The sequence below is a fragment of the Sapajus apella genome, unplaced genomic scaffold, assembly GCF_009761245.1.
Source record: "Sapajus apella isolate SASKATOON/1434 unplaced genomic scaffold, GSC_monkey_1.0 scaffold6, whole genome shotgun sequence".
Lineage (NCBI taxonomy): Eukaryota > Metazoa > Chordata > Mammalia > Primates > Cebidae > Sapajus > Sapajus apella.
In genome coordinates, this window is record NW_022436946.1 from 67,275,886 (window position 1) to 67,302,407 (window position 26,522).

General features: G+C 34.5%; 1 long non-coding RNA gene across 1 annotated transcript; it reads left to right on the forward strand.

Moving 5' to 3' along the window:
* Positions 1-2,266: 2,266 nt before the first annotated feature.
* LOC116549668 lies at positions 2,267-9,722 on the forward strand. Its single transcript, XR_004267992.1, has 2 exons — positions 2,267-2,601; positions 2,635-9,722. It is a non-coding gene; the product is annotated as an uncharacterized LOC116549668 (long non-coding RNA).
* Positions 9,723-26,522: the final 16,800 nt, after the last annotated feature.

Below are 26,522 nucleotides of genomic sequence, written 5' to 3' on the forward strand. Positions count from 1 at the left end.
TCTGATGGTTTTATAAGGAAAAATCCCTTTCACTTGGCTCTCACTTTTCTCTTGTCTGAGGCCTCCTGAGCCTCATGGAACTGTGAGTCCATTTAGCGTCTTTTTCTTTATAAATTACCCATCTCAGATATGTCTTTATCAGCAACATGAGAACAGACTAATAAAAATTCTCAGACCGGGAGAAAAATATACTAAAGTTCTTCATTCCCAGAATAATATTTTTTGTTATTTTGGCATTTGGGCAACCTACCTGCTTACCTCTTGTCCACACAACTTAATATGATGCCACCCAGTTGGTATGTCCTCATCTATTTGCTGACAAGGATTCTTTGCTTAACCAAATTTTAGTCAAGGCTTCTGAACGTTCTCCTAGCCCTATCTGTGCACTTTGTTGTAAAATACTTTTTTTTTTTTTTTTTTTTTTTTTTTTGAGACGGAGTTTCGCTCTTGTTACCCAGGCTGGAGTGCAATGGCACGATCTCGGCTCACCGCAACCTCCGCTTCCTGGGTTCAGGCAATTCTCCTGCCCCAGCCTCCTGAGTCGCTGGGATTACAGGCACGCGCCACCATGCCCAGCTAATTTTTTGTATTTTTAGTAGAGACGGGGTTTCACCATGTTGACCAGGATGGTCTCGATCTCTTGACCTCGTGATCCACCCACCTCGGCCTCCCAAAGTGCTGGGATTACAGGCTTGAGCCACCGCGCCCGGCGTAAAATACTGTTTTAACTAAGTCAGTACTGTTTTAACTAAGACAATACTGTTAACCAAGTCAACCAAGTCAACAATCCCCAATGTCAATGTCTGATCACTCTTGAAAACTGATCATAATATTCATCCTCCATTATCCCCCAGCTGATTTCTGATTACTCTGGTCTGTCTTTAGCAAGTATCCTGGTAGGTTGGTTTAGCCAGAATCCCCCTGACCCCTGATGTTTCTGCTTAGTAATTTTCCATCCTCTGGCTCCCTTCTCTGCTTCTTGGCTACAAATTCTCACTTTCCCATGCTGTATTCAGAATTGAATTCAATCTCTGTCTCCTATTGTAAGACCCAGTTGCAGAGATTCTTGTAGTTATTGCAATGATCCTAAATGACGCCTTTTTTACTGTGCTTTAAGAAATATTATTGAATATACTTTTCTTTAACATTACACAAAGAGGAAAACAGCCTGTTCATTCCATGGAAGTACATTTTGGGGAAATATATCATCAGATTTGACAGCTACCTTAATTCATCCATTAATACCTTTATTCTTAATTGTAAATTACCAGCTAATGATCATCAGAGAATTTAAGAAAATCAACAACCTAAATGCAAAGAAACAAGCTGATAAAATAGAACGAATGACTGGAGGAAACAGAAATAATTCACTGAACATAAAAAAACTTGAAAAATATTCTAATTACATTCTCGGAAAGATTTGAGTGCACATTATCTACATTAGAAAAGAAAAATAAAGGAAAAGCAGACTACTATGAAAACCCAGTAAGTATTCTTCGAAGTCAAACATATTTTCTGAAAACGTTAAGAAAGAAATAACTAGAAAACATACATACCAAACTAATGCTGTATTCTGAAAACGAAATTTGATAAACATGCAAAGCATAGAACAAAAAATAGAAAATATAAACAGAATACTGATGAGTTATTGAACGTTATCTCAGAGAATTTGATATCTCTCCAGGAGTTTTAGAAAAAGAGTATGAGGAAAAGTAAGATGTAAAAATTATTTAATATTAAACATTTTGTTTTAATCTAAAAAAGGCAGTGCAAATCTTCAGACTATAAGAACCAACCAACTGGTGATATTTCAGAACTGAAATGATAACGAGGAAGTTGAAAAAGTTTCCAAGAGGAAAAATGGGCTACTGGAGGGTGCTAAATACTAATTTAACAACAGGAACCAAGGAAAGACAGAGGTCCCTGATTTTGATGCCTTGAGGAATTGCTCCTGTGAGCAAAGAAGGATTTATAAGCAAAGTATTGCAACAAATGAGATAAGTATTCACATCCTACTAGGGTTCTGGAGGAGAAAGAACTGCTGACCCTTAGGGACTCGGGAGAAACTTCACTGGACAGGTGTCATTTGATCTGTTTCTTGAAGCACAAATACAAGTTTGCCTTAAATGTCAGGAAATCAGAAACAAATACAATAATCTGCTCATTTTAGCTGACTGGGAATCTTCTCTTTGTTTCCTTATTTTTCAAGTTTTGTTTTCCATTTTATTCCTGTTACTTTATATTGTGTGTGTGTGTGTGTGTGTGTGTGTGTGTGTGTGTGTGTGTGTTTAACTGTGAATCAAACCTCTTGTAGTAAACAGACCACATAGCTTAAATAAATAAACATTTAGTTTCTTCATCAAATGTAAAATGCATGTACAGGTTTTATATTATTTAGCGAACTAAATAAAAATAATTTTATGTGATTCTCAATTTTTTATGAGTTACTAATATAGGGTGATACTGTTAGTGGAAGGATATACTCAATCTAGATCTCTTTGACAAGGAATGAAATCTTCTGTAGATTAAACATTCAAATTACAAGGCTTTTGATTTATGTCCAAACAGAAAAGATAAAGATAAATAAGGAAGGAACATTTTGTGTGAGGAGAGTTAAAGGAGACTGCAGTGTAGGTGTGACAATTTTGATAGCCTAATTTGCCATTTAAATCTTTATGAATAAAGATAAAACAAGATGATGAAAACTGAAAACAAAACAGTATTCTTTCTTATTTGCAAGGACCATGGGTTTCCATAAATTATTTTCATATTAAGGTGTTTTAAATTGATGACACAAAGCAATGGCAAATCTATTAGTGAGTCAGTAAATTGATGAGCAAGCTTATTGAGTACACTTTGTATGTAGAACTCCTCACTGGCTATTTTAAGAAAGGCATTGTCAATATCAATGCTGATGACTACCCTTGGGAATAAACTGGTAACATTTAGAGTTTCCAAAATAAAGCCAAGCCTGCTTCAAAATTTTCCTGTTACATGCTCTTTTCAAATTCTTGTAATACAATATTTGGAAACTAGGGCTTATATTTTAATAATGCAATTTACTTTTGAGTAAGAAAAAGAATTCATTTTATAATACTGCTTGTTTTGATATACCATCAAATTTGAAATAAAATAGGATATTTGAGGGTCCTTTGCACTCAGTTAAATTGAGTTGGACTTGTTAAAAAATTGACTTTCATGATCTTTCACTTTGATAATGTGGAACTGGCTTATTGACCATTCAAAAAGGAAGGAAAACGCTAATGTTTGGAAACAGACATGCTGTACAGCTTCAATCCTTAGCCTAAAAATAAGGAATCTTTTCTGAAACCTAGCAACATTAGTCAGACCTTAAGGAAACCTTGAAATTTATTCCAGAGGTTGTTTTCTGTCTTTGACCAAAGCTGCCAGGCTTGTTTGAGATGGCAATGAAAAACTTACATAAGGCATCTGATTCTGAGAAAGGGATTGCTTACAGGTACAAGGAAGAATTTCTATATTTCAAACAGAAATTTAGAAGACCTTTTAATTCTATCACTTAAGAAGGGAAAATTGTTATCATTTAAATAAACCTTGCTGTTTTCAGGTTGATAATTTAATCATTTTAACAGAAAACTCAGTCTCTTGTGTTCAGAGCATTTAGGAAATCTGACCTCCTACAACAAGCCTTATTCCATCAATGGAATGGAATGGAATGTTATGATTTCCTTCTATACATACTATACTTGTGGTTTTCCTTTTTGTATAATGAAGCTGCTGACCTCGATGGACTTAGAACCTCTTTCAGGTTGTTAAAAGACAAACTAATAACACGTTTAGAAGTGAAACTCTTAACTGGCTCTTATTTGTGATCCTAGAATTGGGCAACACGTCATCCTATAAAGTGTTCGAATGAACTGAGCTACAGAGGTTAGTTTTGTAGACAAAGAGCTGAGGAAAGCAGAAACAGAGAATAAAAATCAGATTGGTTGTTTCAAAGTTATTTTCCTTGTAAGTGTTAAAACAGAGGGCACTTCCTTATCATGTTGGCTATAACTGGCTTGTTTGGGAATTTGGCTATTATCTCTCACTCTCCTGACTTCTTGGAAGATCAGATAACTTATTTTTTGGCTTAGTGACATGGAACTTTATAGCATGAGTGACTGTTTTGGTTTGGTCTGTTGGGTCTAGTGCAGGAGTTCAGTCCAAACCAATAGTCTCATATACATTTTATTTAATAAGCTCTAATGGTTGAAAGATTTTCCAGTTTGTTTTTTATTTTTCACTCACATAATCCATATTTACTAAGATTTTAAAACTGAATATACATTATTCATTAGTATTTGTACAACTGTCTAAATGACTTTATGTTGACTTGTGTTGCTACTGTCTAGTTAATATTAGAATTTCTGGGGAAGCAAGTATGTTTTATTTGTTTGGTACCAGAACGTAATCCATTGAAATGTGTTGTCGAAAAAGAAGTTGAAAACTTTGTGTGTGTATGTGAATAGACTAATGGTATGATTTTCAAGTTCTTGACATAAAATGTATATGAATGTGATTGTGGGAGAGTGGCTAGAAGAAAACAGAAATGAGACTGGGGAGAGAGGTGACACGTGTTAAACCAAAATTTCCATTTCCTTAAACTTTGTACCGTCTCGATGTTTGATCCAATTTGCCAAAGTGGAGGAAGCAGAGCATTAGTCTCTTACCTGCTAATATGTTTTGGATTTATGTCATTTGCTATTTTTTCCAAAGAGTCTGAAAATTTCCAAGGTTAGAACTGTAAATCAATGACTAAGACAGATGGACTAAAGAAAGAGAAGTACTGCTATACGATTTTAATCTGAGTTCTGTTTACCATCTCCTAGAAAAAGAATTATACAGGGGCACAGAGAATACCTGAAATCGAGAACATGGCCATTTGGAAGTCCATGAAATAGCAGAATGTGGAATTCTACTTTCAGTATACAAATTATTTTGAGGAGTTTATGATAGTAGTACTTGAATTAGATGAAAAAGCCCCTGAGTTAGCACTGTGCTTAGCATGTCTGTTGGGCTACAGATGACAGGAGAACATCAAAGAGTCTGGTTTAGTTACTTTCTTGTTTGTATGATTTCTGCTCCCCTCCAACTTTGCTATGCCATCTCTCACCATGATATTTACTAAATAATATATAATTACATTAATGAGACCTTTGAATTAATAATCATCTAATTTGAAGGCTAACTGGAATGTTATCTTTGGAGTGGCTATCAGTTTTAAACATTACTTTAGGGAACAAGTCATCTTTGAATAGTCTTCTGTCATCCTTGTCTAAGTGGCCCCTCCCCAGTCTGAAACAACTACAAGTAGCTTGACAATTATGTGTCATTGTAGCATCTTTTATTTCCATTCATTTTAATGAGGTTATGTTTTTTCTGTTCTTCTGTAAGCTTCTTGAGAATACACGTGATGTATTTATTTAGTACCTATAATCTGACCCTGATTCCAGGACATTCCTATAGAAGCTATATAATGCTTGGTGCATAAATGACAGTCTAAGTGAATAGATAAATTCTACCTGTTCTCTGAAGTTACCTAATTCATTGTAACATTTTTACTGGGATACCCTTAGAAATTAGACCCTGGCATGCTTTGTGTTTTGCATTTCTTCTTACACTGTTTCGTTCACTCAAATTGTTATCAAATAACTGGAAAATTTACTCACAGAAACAAACTAATTACTTCTACTTACAAGTACCCTATCATTAGGACAAAATGTGGTTACAACTAAAAATAGCAACAATGTATTCAAGATACAAACATATTCCACCATCCAACCACATCACAAAGTCCCGCTTGGAGTCTCACAATTGTACAAGCCAAACTCACTCACAATTCCCTGGGTGCCAAGAGGTCTCTGCTGGTACATCCTGGTTACAAGCCTTGATATTATTGTATCGTTCTTCTTTTCCTCTAACCCCCTAGGTTCTCCTGTATATCCTTCCATTATGCTTCCCTCTATGCTGAATGGCTGGTTTCCCTCATGAAATGAGTTATTTCCTAGGACATTGGGAACCCATAGATCATTAGGGATACTCAGTCATTTATAGAAAAGGCTTTCATTCCTATTCGCATTAGTCCAGTAATTTCTATACTCCTTAAGAACTTTATCTGTCATGAAAATACCCCACCTTCTATTGTCTTGAAGGACCAGCAGTTTTTAATCTTTGCTCTGTCACCATAGGGCTGGACTTTTGTCACCTAGTAGATAGCATATCAACTACTAGGAAACTTTTGTAAAAGAACAACAACAACAAAAACCTGTTATTTTTCTGAATACTTTATTCAAACAGCGAGTCATGAAGTTTTCAAAAAAAAACAAAGAATTATCAGCAGTCAGTCATTACATGCACATTGACTGTATGTTCTAGATTTTCGGTTTATATTTTAACTATTTTATTCCACCGCCCCCATAGATATCTCACATTTAGGATATTTATTGATTTATTCCATAAATACGATAACAATATGATCATGAATGATAACAATTTTGAACCTTATTAGGAAGAGAGGTAAAACTTAAGTAGCCAGATGTTGTTAGAATGAAAAAATTTGTTTTGAATAGAAATATTCTCCAGATTTGTTTTTAAGGGCAGAAGGAAAGTGAGTGGGACAGTCATCATCATTACCAAGTAATATATGATTGCCAGATTTTTCAAAACTAGCCAAATATTGATTGGAAAAAAATTTTTGAAAGGCAAAATTAAACTATTCTCAAATGTTTTAAGATATTCCTGAGCTAAATTTTAATGCTAAGAACAGATAGTTGCATTTAATGTTTAGAGCAGATATCCTTTGGAATGTACAATGGTGTTTTTGAGAAATGTTATTAGCTTTAGGACCGGAGATTTTAGTATTTTCACATTCATTCTCCTAGTCACATCAATTAGTTTCGGCCAAAACTACTTTTTGAGCATCCATTGAGTGCAGAGTGTGAGCAAGGCCCTTATGCAACTGTAGCTCTTGAGCTGTGAATAAGAAATAGGTTGGTTACAGTTGGCTGTCTAAACCATGTTCTAGGTGTTGGAATTGGGTGGTTTCAGTGGGCTACATTTTTAATAGGCAGGTCCTTCCTGGGATTGGTATAGCCTTGGTTTCAGACTCTGCTACTTATTAATAAAATGTGAGTTTTGGAGATTGATTTAGAGGAAATAACTGAGACAGTTTATTTTGTAGTCTATCTATAGCCTTTACCATCTTTTACCACCATTATTCTAACATTTGGAATGAAAAAATAGGAAAGAATAGATAGCGTATTAAAAACAATAGTGATAAACTTAACAATTTATCTTTAGATCTTAATACATCTTATTTGGCTGGACTTCTTTACAAAGTCTTCTGCCTCCTGGGGCACTTGCTGATGTGGTCCTGGGAATAGGAAAGGAGGGGACATGTAGACATTTGAACTATGGATCTCCCAGGGAGTCACTACTTAAAGACTGTCCTCTTGGGTGATCTCTGACTTTAAGTAGTCTTCAGTCCCATGTTTGGGGTTTGACCAAATAGGTCAAATCAATTTGATCTTTTCCCAGTAAAATAGTCCTGATAGCCATCACATCTTGGAAAATTTTCCCTTATGAGTCAACCAAAGGGTTAGAAAAAAATGGCTTTTAACATATCTATGGTTTGAATTTCAGCCCTTTATATCCCAATGTGTCTGATGTGGAGCATGCAAGTGCCTTCCCTGAGTACCAAATTCTGAGTACAAACCTGTGGCAATAATGATAGTATTATCAGCTCTACAGGGAAGGCATAAGGTTTACCTACTATCTGAGAGAATGTTTATGAAACATTAGGAGAAATTTGACAAAATTTAATCTCTTCACTAATTTCTAAGATCATCTGAAGTAATATTTATTGAGCACCTCCAAGTGCACACAGCTTTACATATAGTGTCTTATTTAAAATAGTCATCTCGATATTTCGATGAGGAAGATTCCAATTTTAAAGATAAGAAAAATCAGCAGATTTCTAGAGAGATTATAAGGCTATACAATCAGGAAGGTTTCAGGCTTATGTTGAATTTAGATGGAGCTCACTCAGAAGTCTCTTTCCACTATGTGAGAATGCTACATTGGGAAACATCATAGGTATTAAGTAAATAGTAGTGTCTGAATTCTTAATTTCTGAGGAAATTTTTCACCTTCTTTCCAAGCAACAAAAGGGAGATAATGGAACTGATTCTTAACATAAAATGCTTGACAATGATTAGTATTTTTGATCAAAATTAAATTTTTAGCAAATATGTTTTATCTTTAATTTTGAACTCATTTTACAGCATTTATTAATGCTGTTTATTAACATATATTTAAAGATTATGATACAGTTGGTGCTTGCTTCTTTATGCCAAGTATAGAGGCTGCTGATACAGATTGTTCAAGAATCAATTGTGGCCTTGTTTGGTATTTATACTGATGTTTGATTACTGGGATAGGAATTTATAAAAAATATAAAAAGTAATTTCTAACTTCTAAATTGTTTTCCATGGGCTAGAAAAAGCTTAATTACTTATTTATTTGTTTCTGCTTTGCTGTCTTTCAGGTTTCTCACTTCATGCTATAAAGTGGTAACATTGCATGTCAAACTGAAGCAAGACACCAGTCTATGTTGAGTTGTGTTTGGCTCCTGCATTGTTGTCATAAATTTATTTTGGCTTCAGGGTCTTTCAGCTAGATGACAAAACATAAGAACAAAAAATATGAATTCTGTCATTAGATGTCTTCATCATTTAGCTTATTTAATTGTGCTAAGATCTTTTAAGAAATAACAAATACAGAAATTTCTAGACTATACTTCCATGAAAGCCTAAATCTTCTCAGGTATTCATGGATTTAAAAAATTGAAATATGCTAAATGATATCCAAGGATACTGTGAAAGCAAAGGCCCCATAAAATTTTGTATTTACTTTTGAATTTTAATCTAGAGAAAATGAGACTGCATAAGAAAAACACAATTTATTTTATAGGCCGAAGCATCAGGTATTACAAATATATATGATTAGCTTCTCTCTCTTTTTAGTTCTCATAGATTTAGGTAGTAATTCTACTTAGTCTTTGCTTTTAGCACTTAGAATTAAGAAATATTGACTTTCATCAGAGCTTAATAGACAACTGGCTCCAAAACTAGAAGATCAATTTGAATTCTTTATAGTAGTTTGCAATTAGTTAATTCAGTTAAAACAATATATTTGTTTAAAAATATTTATTTTGTTAATCAGCTACCAGACATTATACTAGGTAATTCTTACAGAAGTGTGTAAGACAGAAAGTGTGGCTTCCCACATAGACCTTATAGATTACAGAGTGAAGACAGAACTAAAGAATTGAACCAATAATAAAAACATCCAATTTTCTGGAAAAAAAAAAAAAGGAGCTGCTGATAGTATAAGCGAATACTTCTTTCATGTAACACAAACTGATGCTTAAAGAAGAAAAAGACACTCAGCCATGCAAAGATGTAGGTAAAGAGAATTCTGGGTAGAAAAAATAGCATAAGTGAAATATTTCAGGCATGGAAGATCTAGGCACATTTCAGGAACTGAAAGGAGGCCAGGATGATTGGGGTAGAGACAATAGGTAGGCCAGGAGGTCAGATGATGTAGGCTTTGAAGGAGAAGATGGAATTTGGATGCTGGTCAACAATTTTAAATCAGAGGGAGGGAGTGGAAGAAGAAAAGGGAAAGAAGGAGAGAGTGAGAGAGGGGGAAAGAAAGAGAGAGACAGGGATGAGATATACTTATTTTGCCAATCTAACTGTTGTGTGAGAAACGAACTGAAGGGAAGCAAGGGAAGAAAAACAGCAAAGAGCACATTTAGGAAGTGAAGACATTGAAAGTCCACTCAGTGCTAAAGGTTTGGACTTGGACACTTTAGTAGAGAAGTACACAAGAAAGGTTGTGAAATATATCTTAGAAGTATAAATTGTGACTGGGCACTGTGGCTGACACCTGTAATTCTAGCACTTTGGAAGGATGAGGCAGGAGGATCATGAGGTCAGGAGATTGAGACCATCCTGGCCAACATGGTGAAACACCGTCTCTACTAAAAATACAAAAATTAGCTGGGCATGGTCGTGCATGCTTGTAATCCCAGCTACTCAGGAGTCTGAAGCAGGAGAATAGAGGAGAATAGCTTGAACCAGGGAGCTGGAGGTTGCAGTGAGCAGAGATTAGGCCACTTCACTCCAACCTGGTGACAGCAAGACTCTGTCTAAAAAGAAAAAAAAAATTATAACTTGCAGAGATTTGCTGACTGATTAAATATGAGGCATGAAAAGAGGTGAAAGGAAGGCATAAAATATGTCTACCAGGAATATGGGTTGAACCATTGAGTAGATGGTGGTACAGGTACAGTTTACTGAAGATCTGGGAAGAATGGGTTTAGGAGTGAAGATCCAAGTCCACTTTTTTTATATGTTAAATTTAAGATGCATTTCAGACATTAGGGGACATTGGTGGCCACTATGACGTGTAAGTCTTGAGCTTATTTGAGAGGTTTAGACTGGAAATACCTATTTGAGTAGTTAGTATTTTATGTGCAAGCCGTATCATTTAATGATATTACATATAGAAAAAGTGTAGAGTGAGAAAAGGAGACGACCAAAGGCTAAGCACTATAGAATGCCTACATTTTTATTGTGGTGATTATGATTATAATTATGATTTTTTATTTTTTATTCATTTATTTTTTTGCTCTTGTTGCCCAATCTAAAGTGCAATGGCGTGATCTCTGCTGTCTGCAACCTCTGTCTCCTGGGCTCAAATGATTCTCCTGCCTCAGCCTCCCCAGTAGCTGGGATTACAAGCGGGTGCCACCACACCCAGCTAATTTTTGTATTTTTAGTAGAAATGGGGTTTCACCATGTTAGCCAGGCTGGTCTCGAACTCCTGACCTCAGGTGATCCACCGACCTTGGCCTCCCAAAGTGCTGGGATTTACAGGTGTGAGCCACCCTGCCCAGCCTATTTATTTTTTAAATTGACAAATTTGTATACATTTATTATATATGAAGTATTTTAAAATATTTTATGCATTGTGGAATGGCTAAACCAAGCTAATTAACATATGTGGTATCTCATACACTTATAATTTTTTTGTGTGATGGGCACATTAAAGTATACTCTTAGTAATTTTTGAGTATACAATATATGTTATTAACTACAGACACCATGATGTACAATAGCTTTATTGAACTTTTTCCTCTGTCTCACTGAAATTTTGTATCCTTTGACAAACATCTTCCCAATTACTACCCACTACCAGGCCCTGGTAAGAAACATTCTACTCTACTTCTATGAGTTTGACTTATTTATATTCTACATATAAATGAGATCATATAGCATTTGTTTCTCTGTGCCTGGCTTATTTTGCTTAACATAGTATCCTTCAGGTTCATCCATGTTGTCTGAAATGCCAAGATTTCCTTTATCTTAAGGCAGAAGAGTATTCCACTGCCTTAAGATAAAAATATGCCACATTTTCTTTATCCATTTATCCATAGATGGACGCTTGAGTTGATTCCTTATGTTGGCTATTGTGAATAGTGCTGCAATGAACATGGGAGTATAGATATTTCTTGGACATGTTCACTTCATTTCCTTTGGATATATACCCAGTAGTGAGATTGCTGTATAATATGGTAGTTTTATTCTTAATTTTTTGAGGGACTTCCATTGTGTTTTTCATAAGAGCTGTGCTAATTTACATTCCCATGCATACTGTACAAGTATTCCCTTTTCTCTGCATTCTCATCAACACTTGTTATCTTTCATCTTTCTTTGAATAGTCATTGTAACAGGTGGGAGGTGATATCTCATTATAGTTTTAGTTTGCATTTTTCTGATAATTAGTGACATTGAGCATTTTTTTTATATGCTTGTTGGCCATGTGTATGTCTTCTTTGGAGAAATGTCTATTCAGATCCTTTGCCCATTTTTAACTGTTTTTTTTTCTATTGAGTTATTTCATTCCTTATGTATTTTGAATATTAATTTCTTAGCAGATGTATGGTTTGCAGTTTTTTTCATTCTATAAGTTTTCTCATCACTCTATCAATTGATGTTTTCTTTGCTGGGCAGAATCTTTTTATTTTAATGTAATCCCGCTTCTTTATTTTTGCTATTTTTGCCGATGATTTGAGAGTTATATCCAAAAAATCACTATCCAGACTGATGATATAAAGCTTTCCCCCTGTTTTCTTCTAGTCTGTATAGAGTTTCAAGTCATAGGTTTCAGTGAACTACATTTTAAGGCCAAGTCAGAGTTGAAACTGGAAAAGGAGAGCTATGAGTGAAAAAAGAGATAAGCGTGTTTAAAGAAGTACAGAATAACTCATGATATTAAATGATGTTCATTGCTTTATTTTAAAAGAATCATACCTGTTGGAATGGAAACAAGAAGGATTTGATTATCCCAATCAGAGCAGTTCAATTTCATTGAACTAATTGGAACAGAAGCAAAGTCATGGTGGGAGAGTGAATGTGAAGTAAGAAAGTGGAGACAAAAAATTGTATGAAGAATTGTTCCTCTGAATGGGAACATAGTTGGAGAGGTTTGGAGTGACAAGAATATTGATTTTAAATATGGGAGATATAAGAGATTCCTTTTTACAAAGTTCTTGATAAAATGAGAGACGTAGATGAGTCATTTCTCGAGTCTTTGACTAAGTCAATAACACCTTATTCATTTTACTTTGTCTTTCTTTTATTCTGAGTGATGTTTATTCTTTTTTTAAAGTAAAGACTATCTTCCCTGTGTCTCAAAAAAAAAAAAAAAACCTGATAGCATGTACTTTTCACAGAATGGGCCTTGAATGAAGGTTTATTGAAGAGTGAATTAAATGTACATGTTAATATAAATACAAATATTTTTATATGTCAGGAATTTATTAGAATAAGACAGTTTTGTCCTTTACTACTCACAGTCAACACAGAACATTCTATGACCCCAGATGTGTGTGTGTGTGTGTGTGTGTGTGTGTGTGTGTGTGTGTGTCTGTCTGTTTTCCCACATGACCAATTCCCTAACACTAGCTTGTTGGCCTGTAGTTAAATTCAATCCTGACATGATCTACCTAGAGTAAGAGTCAAATTCCACAGATTAAGGGCTTAGTTCTACAAGAGTGTACCCTATTTCAGATTTAATTGCAAGTCTCCATCTCCAATATATCTGATCAATTGGCTACATATTGGGGGTTCCCATAACCCCATCCCCAGCTTCCATCAGTTGCTCTAATAGCTTGTAGAACTCAAGGAAATGCTTTGCTCATTATTGCCTATTTATTACAATGGATATGTTAAAGAATACAAATGAGCAGCTAGATGAAGAGTACATACAGTGAGATTTGGAAGGGTCCCAAGCCTAGGAACTTCTGTCCCTATGAAGATGGAATGTGCCATGCTACTAGGATGTAGATGTGTTCAGCATCCCAGAAGCTCTCCAAATACTGTCTTTTTGGGATTTTTATAGAGGCTTCATTATGTATGTACAATCAATTACATTATTGGCCATTGGTTATTAGCTCAACCTTCAACCCCTAATTCCTCCCTGGATGTTGGGGGCTGGGGCTTAAAATTTCAATTATTTAATCACAAAGCTGGTTCCCATGGCAACCAGGCCCCATCTGGATAATATCCTGGATGTTCCCATATCCAGGAACCCACAGCTATGCTAGTAATCTCACTAGCATATGAAAATACACTTATCTCTTCAGAGATTTCAAGGGTTTTAGAAGCTATGCACCAAGAAATGGCTGCAAAGATTATGTATATATTTATTATTGTGTCATATTAGGTTACTTTTGAGCCTGTCCATTCTGTTTTTCATCTTCTCAAAATATGTGCTGGAACGTTGTTTGTTTATAATGCCATTGATATTAATACTTAGAAATAAATAAGTTGGTTTGCTAACACCAGAACACATTTCTGAAGAATTTTGACTTATCTCTCAAAAAATATAATTCAGTTAGCAATTTAAAAACATTCATTAATCACTTTCTAGATATAAAGCCCTGTGATAAACCATGTAAGAGATTTCAGATAACTTATTTGTGGCCAATAATTGGAAAATTTATGGTATTTAATAGTCTGTATTTCTTTCACTTCTCCCACTCATAACTTCTATTAATCTTACTCTTTTTAAAATTTTACCACATTTTATTATTTATTTTGATATCGTACTCTAACTCCACAAGCAGTGTTATATCCGTTATGGATTTATGATTAATGTTGTATGCAAAAGTGAATGAATGAATGTACAAATAAAGAGTGCATGCATACGTGAAGACACGTATCCCAATGTATAGTTTTAATTTGGGGATAGGGAATTTAATTTGGGGGTAGAGGTATAGATAACTAAGAATTATGACACTTGGAAAAACACTAAGTATTTAAGAAGTGTGTAATTTTACTGAATTTCCAGAGTGAGAATGTCATGTTTTTATGGCAGAAGAAGTAGCATTTTGAGAGTTTGAGGTAGCCCAAACTGACTTACAGATTTAAAAAAATATATAACTGAAGCAGTTATGCAATCCAAGGTGGAGAAATTGTAACATGGAGAAATCCATATGGAAGATAACAACTCACATAATTTTATAAAATTATTACAATTTTACCAAGTGGAGGAAGAGCTGTCAAGGAAAAGACATTTTCAGCTGTAAAGAATGTTATGGCTAAAGCAAAAAGGACAAAGAGAGCAATGTGTTGGGAGCAGTGGGTAGTCTGACAAGTGAGTAGCACTGCAATTGCTCAGTACTGGAAATATGGATTTGATTTTTAGAGTGAAAGACTTTGAATGACCTACTACAGAATTTTAAAATATTTTCATAGGGCATCCTGTACTTGGTTTTGTACAGGATTCTAGGAAGCCTAATACGGTGGTGGTTGGTAACAGCTTAGGAAGAATGGATGTGGAATTAGGAAACTAGTTAGGCTTGCTATTGCAAAGATCCAGATGTGAGCCATTAGCTCAACAGTGGAAATAAAAAGAAAGGGAACATTGAATGACATGCTACAGAATAAAAAATTTTCAGGACCTGGCAAGCAAGTGAGTGAGAGGGAAAAAGAAAAGATTACTTCAAAGCTTTGAACTTGAGTGCCTGGAAGAGTGGTGAGATGAAGCTAGGACAGTCAGAACTGATTGCAGTGACAGCATAAGAAGGATCATTCCAAACCTCTGGAGTCTTTAGTGTTGGCTGAAAATCAGGTGTCAGGGACTGGTAGGCAGCTGACAACACGGTGAGAGGGGAGGGAATAGAGATAATTAATTTAGGGCACCTTGGTATAAAGGTGGTAGATGAAGACATAGAAGGATTGGCATTATGAGGAAAACACACATCTGGAGAGAGTAAGAATTTTAAAAGGAATAAATAAAAATCAACATTTATTTGTATTTTCTCCCTTTTCTTTATAGTCCTTAAAATTGACATCATATGAGTGAGACTGATTGTTTAACAGGGGGAATTGATAATATGAATGGGTGGAGTCTATGAAAAAGACCAGAGATTTTGGCAAGTGTATGCTAGCATTAAGAGTATTAATTGCAAATGTGGATCCTGGAAACAAACTTAGGGTAGAAGACAGCAGTTATTTTAGAAGAAATTTATGATATATAATTATAATGTGGGTAACTTTTTGAATGTGGTAAATTGTAGTGGAGGCTATGAGATGTATTTAGGTATAAAATTACTTATATATTAAGAAATAATAAGGGATTTAGATTTCTTTAAGTAAAACGAATGAATAGGTTCTAAAATTGGGATTTGCAAGGGGTTGAACAGCTGGAAAGCAGATGGGGTTGGGGCGGGGTGAATAGAAAAGTCATTATTAAAGAGAGATGTTTAATCTTCCATGTCTTCTGTTTGATTTGGTGGCTTTATAGTGGAATCTGAGGCATCATTTGGCAAGTGAATGAACTTGGGTTTTGCAGTAAAATTTATAGGTGGTATAATGTGGTTTTGTAGAGAATGATAGTCTGTTATAAACTCTCATAAGAATTTCTGTTACCAAATTTTGCAAATAGAGTAAATGTTATAAGGATACTAAAGAATTTAAATCTTGGTATTCCCTCAGGGTTTTTTTAATTTCAGAACTTATATGTGTATGTATGTATTTTTAATAGATTTTATATTTTAGAGTAGTTTTAGTTTACAGCCAAAATGGCAGAAAGTAAGAGACCCTAGTCTCTATACCCCTAGTTCCCACACATAAAAACCTCCCACTATGAATGTTCCATATGTGAGTGGTAGTTTTTTGGTGAACCTTGAGGTCTTCTAAATGTAACATTACAGACAGCCCCTCCCTGTATATCCTGTATAAAGTAGTGCCTGTATCACCTGCTCTTTGGCCTCTAATTCTCTTTGTTTCCTTCAAAGCACTTATTCACTTACCAAATATTATATCACATCTTGGTAATTTGTTCAGTGTCTGTCTATTGCCCTAGATCTTAGGATCACTAAGGTAGGTACCTGGTACTTCTTATTCACTGTGGTGTGCATCTCCAGTTGTACCTGACACAAAGTAGAGTTCAATAAATGTGATTGATTGACAGGTTGACTGTTGGAATAAGAGACAGTGAGTTCCCTATTAAACTACCTGTGCTTGAGAAGAAAATGAGTTTCTTATTCATCCTATTTAACCTTCCCTCTCTTCTTCCTTCTGCTTCCTCATTTAGTGTATTGCCTGACACATAATTGTTACTCCAAAAGTATTTACCGAATTTGTGAACACATTAACTCATCCACCCATCAAACATTGTGTGTGTATCATCTTTATATTAGACATTCTTTTAGGCCCTAACTGTGTAAAGAATGTTGACACTCAAATAATTACAGAATAAAAGGTGGGATGACTGTTCTGTTAAGGGGGTTGCACCAGGGGCTTTAAGAGGAGAGAAGAGGGGCACTTAATCACAGTGGGGAGGAGCAAGAGGAGACAAATGAGAGTGAGTGAATGCTTCCTGGAGCTGAAAATTTCAGGAGAATCACAGGCCTCATAAGTGCCCCCAACTATGTATTCAGTTGATTTAAACACATATGTTTTAGCAGTTGGGTATATTTCAAGATTGTGATTTTCAAATGTGGGTGCTGTGGGCTGAAACATATATAGCAGAATATATTGGAAGCTTTATAAAAATAATAATCTCCTTCCCTTTCTCACACCTGAAATCCTGTAATATAAGGCATTTATTTTGGTAAATCACTGATGTGGTCCTCTCCCTCACCTTGGCAAGAGAATCCTACCCTAACAGAATAGATTTTGCCATCTAAGATGGTGGCTTTATATCCTAAAAGGATCCTCTGGGCAAAGTTAAGCCCTAGGTGCATACCATTAATTTTATTTTGCTTTTGGGAGACGTTTTACATTTTCATTTATGTTCTTTATTTAATAGGTTTCATATACTTTTTAGATTTTAAAGTGTTACTTTAAATCTGCTTCAACTTTTTTATATTTTATGATTAGCTATTCTTTTACTTAAAATAAAATCGACATAAGACATTTTTCAAGGAAAAGCTGGCAAATATTTGAAAGAAATGGCAATACATATAAGTAAGATATGAAACTTTTCCTTTGGAATGGCACATATGGGAAATGTAAGTGAGCTAAAAATGTAGTATTTGCTTGCATACATACACACATGTCTAAGGTCCATCAGCAACTAGCTTACAGATGTCTGGGTTAAAAGCTCCTCAGCTTGAAGTTAAGTATACTAAACTGATGGGTTCTGTTTTTATTTAAGGCCCTTGGCAAAGGTTTATTGAAACTTACAAAGTGATACTGTACTTGTGTTTATTCTTTTCTCTTAAGATTTGTTTTTGTTGTTATTGTTCAACATGTTGTTGTTCCAAGAGTCCCTAATTGGTGGCATTTGAATATATTGCTGATCATTAGCAATGATTTATTCTGTCCAAGTTTTAAAATTCAAGCTAAAATTGTCAGAAGAACATGTTTAATTTTCACTTTGAAAAAGAAAGGATCCTCAGCTTTCCTAATGACTGGAAGAGAAGAAAGTCACCTTAAAATTTTTCCATGAAATTTCTAACCATAAGATTATGAAGATGACACTTATAGATCATTGCTGCTGAGTTTAAGATAATTTTTTGTCTAAATTAAATTTTTTCAGATAAAATGAAAATGCTGAATTTTCAGTTGTAAAGTTCATTTGAAATGTGTAAGTCCAACACTTTATATAACTCATTGTCATAAACATGTAAGTTTTACTTGTTTTTTTAATATCTGGCCCCCAACAGATGCCTGTATGATAACCCTCCGTTCTCAGTTGGTGATGAATGATATATTGATTAGATTATGTAATGTTGTTTTTTAAAATTAAAAGTCTTCTTTCAGTTTTAAAATTACAAAGTCAAACTTGATTTTAATAGTTTTCTTATTTTTCAAACTCCACTCCATTCTTCTTTTCCTTCTCTATAAGTCCCATCCATCTTCTTCCACCCTTCTAGTCTTGTGATCTGAGTGAATTATAGTGTGTGTGTGTGTGTGTGTGTGTGTGTGTGTGTGTGTGTGTGTGGGGAGTGGGGTGTGTTTAAGATTGGAGTCATGGTGGTGTGAGAATGAACCTTTTGGTCTCACTGTGACAATTCTCCTCCATTTCTAGATTATCTGCTGTGCTAGATAGAGCCAAGAGATCACCAAAGTTATTTTTTAATCTTAATGTAATAAATACTTTTATATAAAACTTTAAATCTGGAAATTATTTCTTTAAATTTTTAAAGCTATAGAAATGATATTTCAAAATATACCTCTTTTCATTGTTTGATATTTCTTCTTTTCAAATTCTTTATATTCTTCACTTCAATGCCTGAGCATAGTATTTATGCCATAAAAAGAGTCATCGTGTTCTATGAACTATTTAATTTTGTGTTCTTCTCAATTCTGTCTTTAATTGAAAATAGTCTTTTGAGAAAAAAATGTTTGTTTCCCCCTGGAACAGTATAACTATTGTGCAGAGTGTACAGTATTATGCAAGAAGCTATAAAAATTATTGGTAACAGCATGTCAGATTTTAGGTATCACTATAAGGGTGGCATTGTCTCAGAAAAAAGCCTTCAATAATGTGTTTGATCCAGAGTGTTAAAACATTTGTGTTTCGGGAGACATTTAAAAAGTGAGATGCCTATTTCCAAAAGCTTATTATTAGAAGCATCTGCCCAAAGTGTGATACAGACTTAACCTGGCCAGGAAATTGTATGTTGTCAGGCTGACATGCCATTTCTAACTTAGGTCACCATTGGATTCCAATCATATTGGTTTGGCACAAACTAAGTGACATTCTTTAACATATTCACAACATTCTTATTTCCTAGGTCATTGTGTTCCTAGTCATGTGCAAATACATTTTTTATTAATTATAAAATTTGCTTTAATAGCAATTTTGTTGCACAGGTGAATTCATAAATATTTTGAAATCTTTTCCAGAACAGTCAGAGAATTGACTCAGCTAATTATCTTAGCTAATTAACGCCTAGATGTGGCTGTTATCTCACCAGAGCAGAGCTTCTGGGACTCAGGTATAAGCATCTTCAACTGATAATAACTTGATGCTGTTTAGGAACACACCAGAAACAAATCTCTGCACTGGTAGAGATTCTACTCTGAAAGGATAAGTACTATATCTTGATGTAAAGAGAGATTAGAGTTAGTACCAATTAAACAGAAAAATTACATTGATGGGTTGTAAGGGATACTGAGTAATGAATTAATTTTAAAAAGAAATGGAATAATGACAGCATTTAATGAATAAATTGTTTAGGATTAAGAATTTTTTTTTTTATTAAAGTAAGTGACGCCGGGCGTGGTGGCTCCTGCCTGTAATCTCAGCACTTTGGGAGGCCGAGGCGGGTGGATCACGAGGTCAAGAGATCGAGACCATCCTGGTCAACATGGTGAAACCCCGTCTCTACTAAAAATACAAAAAATTAGCTGGGCATGGTGGCGCGTGCCTGTAATCCCAGCTACTCAGGAGGCAGAGGCAGGAGAATTGCCTGAACCCAGGAGGCGGAGGTTGCGGTGAGCCGAGATTACGCCATTGCACTCCAGCCTGGGCAACAAGAGCGAAACTCCGACTCAAAAAAAAAATAATAATAAAATTAAAAAAAATTAAGTAAGTGACGTAGGTGGGGAAGAAGTCAGGAGGGCCTAACAAGCCAAGAACTTATAATGAAATAGTGGTAGCAAGGACAGAATTGGGAAGTTGTGATGGATACAAAGTGGAATTTGTGGTGAGAAATGATGGATGGAACGGAAACCAGTGGGATAATGGCAAGGAGGTGAAGCTTGGAAGATAAAGAGCAGTCAGAGGACATCCATGAAACATGAAACACAACTTGGTGTGTGTGTGTGTGTGTGTGTGTGTGTGTGTGTGTGTGTTTAATCTGTGTAACACACTGAAGTCTTCTGATGGTCCTTGATTGACATGATCAAATTAGTGTTGGAGTAAGATAAATTTCACATGGGGTTTCCATAAAGGAAGAGAGATAATTTAGAAGCAGGGAGACACTTTATGTGATGTGTACTTTTCTTTCTTTCTTTCTTTACTTACTTACTTAATTTTTTGAGACAGTCTCACTCTGTCACCCAGGCTACAGTACAGTGGTCTGATCTCGGCTCACTGCAACCTCTGCCTCCTGGGCACAAATGATTCTCCTGCCTCAGCCTCCTGAGGAGCATGCCACCACACTCAGCTAATTTCTTTTATTTTTAGTAGAGATGGGCTTTCACCATGTTGGCCAGACTGGTGTCGAACTCCTTATCTCAGACGATCCAGCTTCCCCTGCCTCCCAAAGTGCTGGGATTACAGGTGTGAGCGACCATACCCAGCCTACATTTCTTTTTAAAAGTCTTTAATTGCTAATGTGTAATAGAAAAGTTTTACAGGTGCACATAAAAAAATTTATACATGATCACAACAGAGGGTGCAGAAAACTTAAGCAGATAGTTACACTGTCAGGTATATAAACCAAAAATCACTGGAAGTGACAGCTGTTATTTCAGTATGTTCAATATGTTTTATAATTTTAGATGTTTTATTTTTGTTCCCTTTAAAGTAAAATTTTAAATTATGTAAAATATTTATACCAAGTCAAACTAGAAAAAAATTCACAAAATTCCTGATTGTTTTCCTGTTCCATTGACTCTTTGCCCTGACTCCCTGCATAAGCAAAATTTTGTTAGTTGTGGTTTCATATTTACATCATTTCTATTTTGAAAATTGAATGAAATACTTAAACACACACATTTCCTCTCTCTTACACACATGGTATCATTTTAGAAATAATATTTTGTAATTTCTTTTACTTAATATATATCCTGGAGCTGTCTAGATTTACATATCATCTATTTATGTATAGTTTTCTAGACACAACAATTACCTTCACTCCTCTTTATAGCTGCACAGTACTGCTTTGAGTGGAGGCACAACAGTTTAATTCCTTATTAATATACCTTTAATTAATGTCATGATTAATAGCCTTGCTTAAAGGATAATTTGATGTTTGCCAGAATCTAGAAGAAGGATCATGAAGTCAAAGAATAATACATAGGTATTTTTGCAAATATTTCCAAATTATTCTCCATAGGATTCTTTTTTGCATTTCTGTAACAGTGAATGAGGAAGTTTGTTTCCTTAGAACTGTCCACGTGTAACATTCTGTCAGCCTTAGCTTTCTGACGATTAGATAATTAAAAATGGTATTTCAGAATAGTTTGTTTTTCTACAATTTTGAATAAAGGTAGTCATATTTTATAGGTTTAAGGATCATTTTTATATGTTGCATATTGATCACATTTTATACAATTTCTCCACTTTTCTAATGAGCTATTGGTCCTTTAATTTTCATTTTATTCTTCAGCCACCAGATATTAGCCTTTTCGATATGTTACACATATTTTTTTCCATTTTTATTTTATATTGCTTTTGTGTTTTGCAATGTTATTCATCAGTCATTTCTGATACTGACTCTCGATTTTGAATTATATTTAGAAAAATTTCTGGAGGCCGAGGCGGGTGGATCATGAGGTCAAGAGATGGAGACCATCCTGGTCAAAATGGTGAAATCCCGTCTCTGCTAAAAATACAAAAAATTAGCTGGGCATGGTGGCGCATGCCTGTAATCCCAGCTACTCAGGAGGCTGAGGCAGGAGAATTGCCTGAACCCAGGAGGCGGAGGTTGCGGTGAGCCAAGATTGCGCCATTGCACTCCAGCCTGGGTAACAAGAGAAAACCCCCCACTCAAAAAAAAAAAAAAAAAAAAAAAATTCCCTATTTTCCATTGGGCACAGTATTTGAAGATTATAAAGTAATTTGCTCATATTTTCTTATAATGCTTGTATTATTCCTAATTTGAATTTAGAGTTCTGATCTATTTGGAATTTATTCTAGTTTTGATTTAAATGAGTCTATATTTATATGGCTACCCAATTTTTATAACTCAAGTTATTACATCTCTATGTATATAGTATGGGATGTTTCTTCTCACCTCCCATATGCATTGCTTTTTTTTAAGGGATTTTCTGGCTATATCTGCTGGTTCATTCCTTCATATAAGCTTTGTAATCATTATGTCTAATCGCAGAAAAACATCAATGACACTATCTTTTTCCATGATCACATTACATTTATAATTTTGTCTCAGGTAACATAAATGGCATTTAAAAAAGATCAAGTCTTTCTATTCAAGAGCACAGTATGTTTTTCCATTTATTTAAGTATACTATTGTATCCTTGATAATATTTTATATTTTTCTTGATACAGTTTTTGTATAGTTTGCCAAGTTTATGCTTATCTATTTTATTTCCATTTGCAATAAACAGGGGATTTCCTGTGATATGTTCTAGTTACTCTTTGCATCTTTGAAGGCTGTTAATTTCTGTTTATTAATTTTTTATCTTTCTAATCTTGAAGCCATTTTCGTATTGGTGCTTTTAGTTGTTTTAGATATTCAGTCATGCCATAGACAAATGAAGATAGTTTTTCTCTTTTTAGTTCTTATGCTTTTAATTGCTTTTTCATTTATGACTAGCCATTTTGTCAAGTAGGCCTCAATACAATCAAATAGCAAAATAATAGTAAGGATAGAAGACACTTTTGTCATTTCTTTTATGTGACTGACTCTAGGGTCTCCTCATTGCTAGCGTAAAGACAGAGATACAAGGGGTTTTCAAGAATTCATGGGAAATTTGTATTATGGAAAAAGGTATGCATGGATTTCAAAATTTTTTGCACTAAAATAAACTTCTGGACTCCATGTTTGGATCCCCTTCCATGAACACTCCCTTCGTGGAAGCCTGTCTTCCCCTCCTAAATTCCATCTGTCTCTATTCCCTTCCACTCAGTGTGGAAGCTGGCTTTCCTCTCCTGGATTCCATCTTTTCTTTCTCTCACTCAGTGTGAGAGTTAGCTATTTCTTTCTCTCTCCTTCTCCTGTTTGTCTCTCTCTTTAAATAAATCACTTTCTACAAAAATAAAATAAAATAAAATAAATTTCCACTAATTTCTGGTAACATGTTTAAATATAAGCCTTTATTGGAGTAACCTGAATTTACTCAAATTGGAGCAACAACAAACATCAAATTTATGGTGAAGTTTGGGTGGAAGAATGGTGAAACTCAGGCTTTATGAAAAGTTTATGAAGGCAATGTTTCAAATAAATTAACAGTTTACAAAGGGATGATTTCTTTTCTGAAAGGACAAGGAGTCCTTTGTCCTTTGAAGATGGACAAAATGAAGATGAAGATGAAGCCTGCAGTGGCAGATCATCCATATAAATTTTCAAGGAAAAAATTTACTTGTTGGTGCCCTAATTGAAGAGGACTAATGATGATAGCAGGAACAGTAGTCAACACTATAGACATCTCAATTGATCAGATTACACAATTCTGACTAAAAAATCAAAGTTGAGCAAACGTTCCATTAAATGGTTGCCAAAACTGTTAAGCCCAGATCAGCTGTAGAGAAGAGCAAAGCTTTGTATGGAAATTTTAAACAAATGGGATCAAGATCCTGAAACATTTTTTCAAAGATTGTAACAAACTGAAATGCATCTTTAGTATGATTGTAAAGACAAAGCACAATCAAATCAGTGGTTACCAAGAGGTGGAAGTGGTCCAATCAAAGCAAAAGTGGAATGATTGAGAGCACAGTTCATGAAATACTTCATTGGGAGGCTCAAAGCATTTTACTGGTTGACTTTCTGATGGCCAAAGAACAATAACATCTGCTTATTATGAGAGTATTTTATGAAAGTTAGCCAAAGCTTTAGCAGAAAAATGCCTGGGAAAGCTTCACCAGAGAGTCCTTCTGTACCACGGCAATGCTCCTTCTTATTTCTCTCATCAAACAAGGGCAAGTTTGCTGGAGTTTTGATGGAAAATAATTACACACCTGCCTTACAGTCCTTGTTTGGATCCTTCTAAATTTTGGTTTCTGACTCTTAAAATACCTTTAAAGGGCATCAATTTTTCCACAGTTAATAATGTGAAGAAGACTGCATTGACATGGTTAAATTCCAAGGAACCTTAATTCTTTATGGATGAACTAAGTTACTGGTCATTACTTACAAGAATGTCTTGAATTTTATGGAGCTTATGTTGAGAAATAAAGTTGTTTATTTTTTAAAACTTTTATCTCTTAATTCTAGTTTTCTATAGTCTTTTTGAAGTCTCTTCATATAAAGCAATAAAACAGAATAGAAAGTCTGGAAATAAACCCATGCATATAGCATCAACTGATTTTCAACTAGCATGCCAAAAATACACAATGGAGAAAGGATAGCCTCTCTAACAAACAGTATTGGAAATAGTGCACATCCACCTGCAAAAGAATAAAACTGGACTCCTAGATCATACTATAAACAAAAATAAACTCATCATTGATTAAATACTTAAAGGTAAGACTACGATTTGTAAAACTCCTAGGGAAAATGGTTAAATGACATTGGTCTAGGCAATTATTTAATGTATATGACACCAAAAACATAAGCAACAAAAGCAAAAACAGGCAAGCAGGATTACATCAAACTAGAAAGCTTCTGCACAGCAAAGAAAACAATCATCAGAGTGACAAGGCAACCTACAGGATGGGAGAAAATACTTGCAAACCGTATATCTGGTAAGATGTTGATAACCGAAATATATGGAAACTCATACAACACAATAGCAAAAACCAAATAGCTCAATTTAAAAATGAGCTAAGGACCTGAATAGACAGTTATCCAAAGAAGACATACAAATGGCCGACATGTACATGCAAAAATGCTGCTCAGCATCACTTATGATCAGATAAATGCAAATTAAAACAATGTTCTGCCACATCACAGCTGTTAACATGGCTATTGTTAAAAAGATTAAAGGTAAGAAGTGTTGGTGAAAATGGAGAGAAAAGGGAACCCTGGTACACCCTTGGTAAACATGTAAATTATTACAGTGATGATGAAGAACAATATGGATCTTTCTCAAAAAGTTAAAAACAGTATTATATGATTCAGCAATCCCATTTCTTGGTATATATCTAAAAGAATTGAAATAAGAATATCAAAAAGATTTCTGGACTCCCATGGTCATTGTGGTGTTATTCACAATAGCCAAGATATAGAATCAATCTAAGTGTCCACCAATAGATGAATAAAGAAAATATATACAAATATATACATATACATATATATATATACACACATACACACACACATATAATGGAATACTATTCAGCATTTTAAAAAGAGAAATCTTGTCATTTGTGAAAAAAATTGATGGAATTAGAAGACATTATACTAAGTGAAATAAGTCAAGGACAGATGAAAAACATATGACATGATTTTACTTATATGAGGTATTTAAAATAATCAAACTTATAAAAGCAGAAAATAGAATGGTGGTTGCCAGGGGATAGGGATGGGGGAAATGAGAAGGTTTTGTTCAATGAGTATAAAGTTACAGTTATATAAGATGAATAAGTTCCAATGATCTGCTATACAACATTGTGCCTATAGTTAACAATATTTGTTAAGAGGCTAGATCTCCTATAGGTGTTCTTAACACATACACACACACACACACACACACACACACACACACAGAGTGAGACATAGGGAGATGATGGATAAGTTTATTACTCTGATTGTCATAATGTTATCATAAATTTATGCATATGTTCAAAATCATCAAATTGTATTCATTCAGTAGGTATTTGTGTATCAATTATACCTTAGTAAAGTTGTAAAAAATAAATGAGTCTATCTTTAAAGCTGAAATATTTCGAGATGTATATATAATAGGTATATATTTCGGTTTTTAGAAAAGCTATTTAATTTAGCAGTTTTTTTAAAAAAATCATGAAATAGTATTGATGTGTTAAATGCCTTTTGATAAAAGATTGTCTCTATTGAGATGATTATATTTTTCTCTTTATATGTGTTGATGTGATGGATTATATTAAAGGATTTCTTAACATTTAAACTCCTTGTTTTCCTGGAATAGACCTTGCTTAGTTA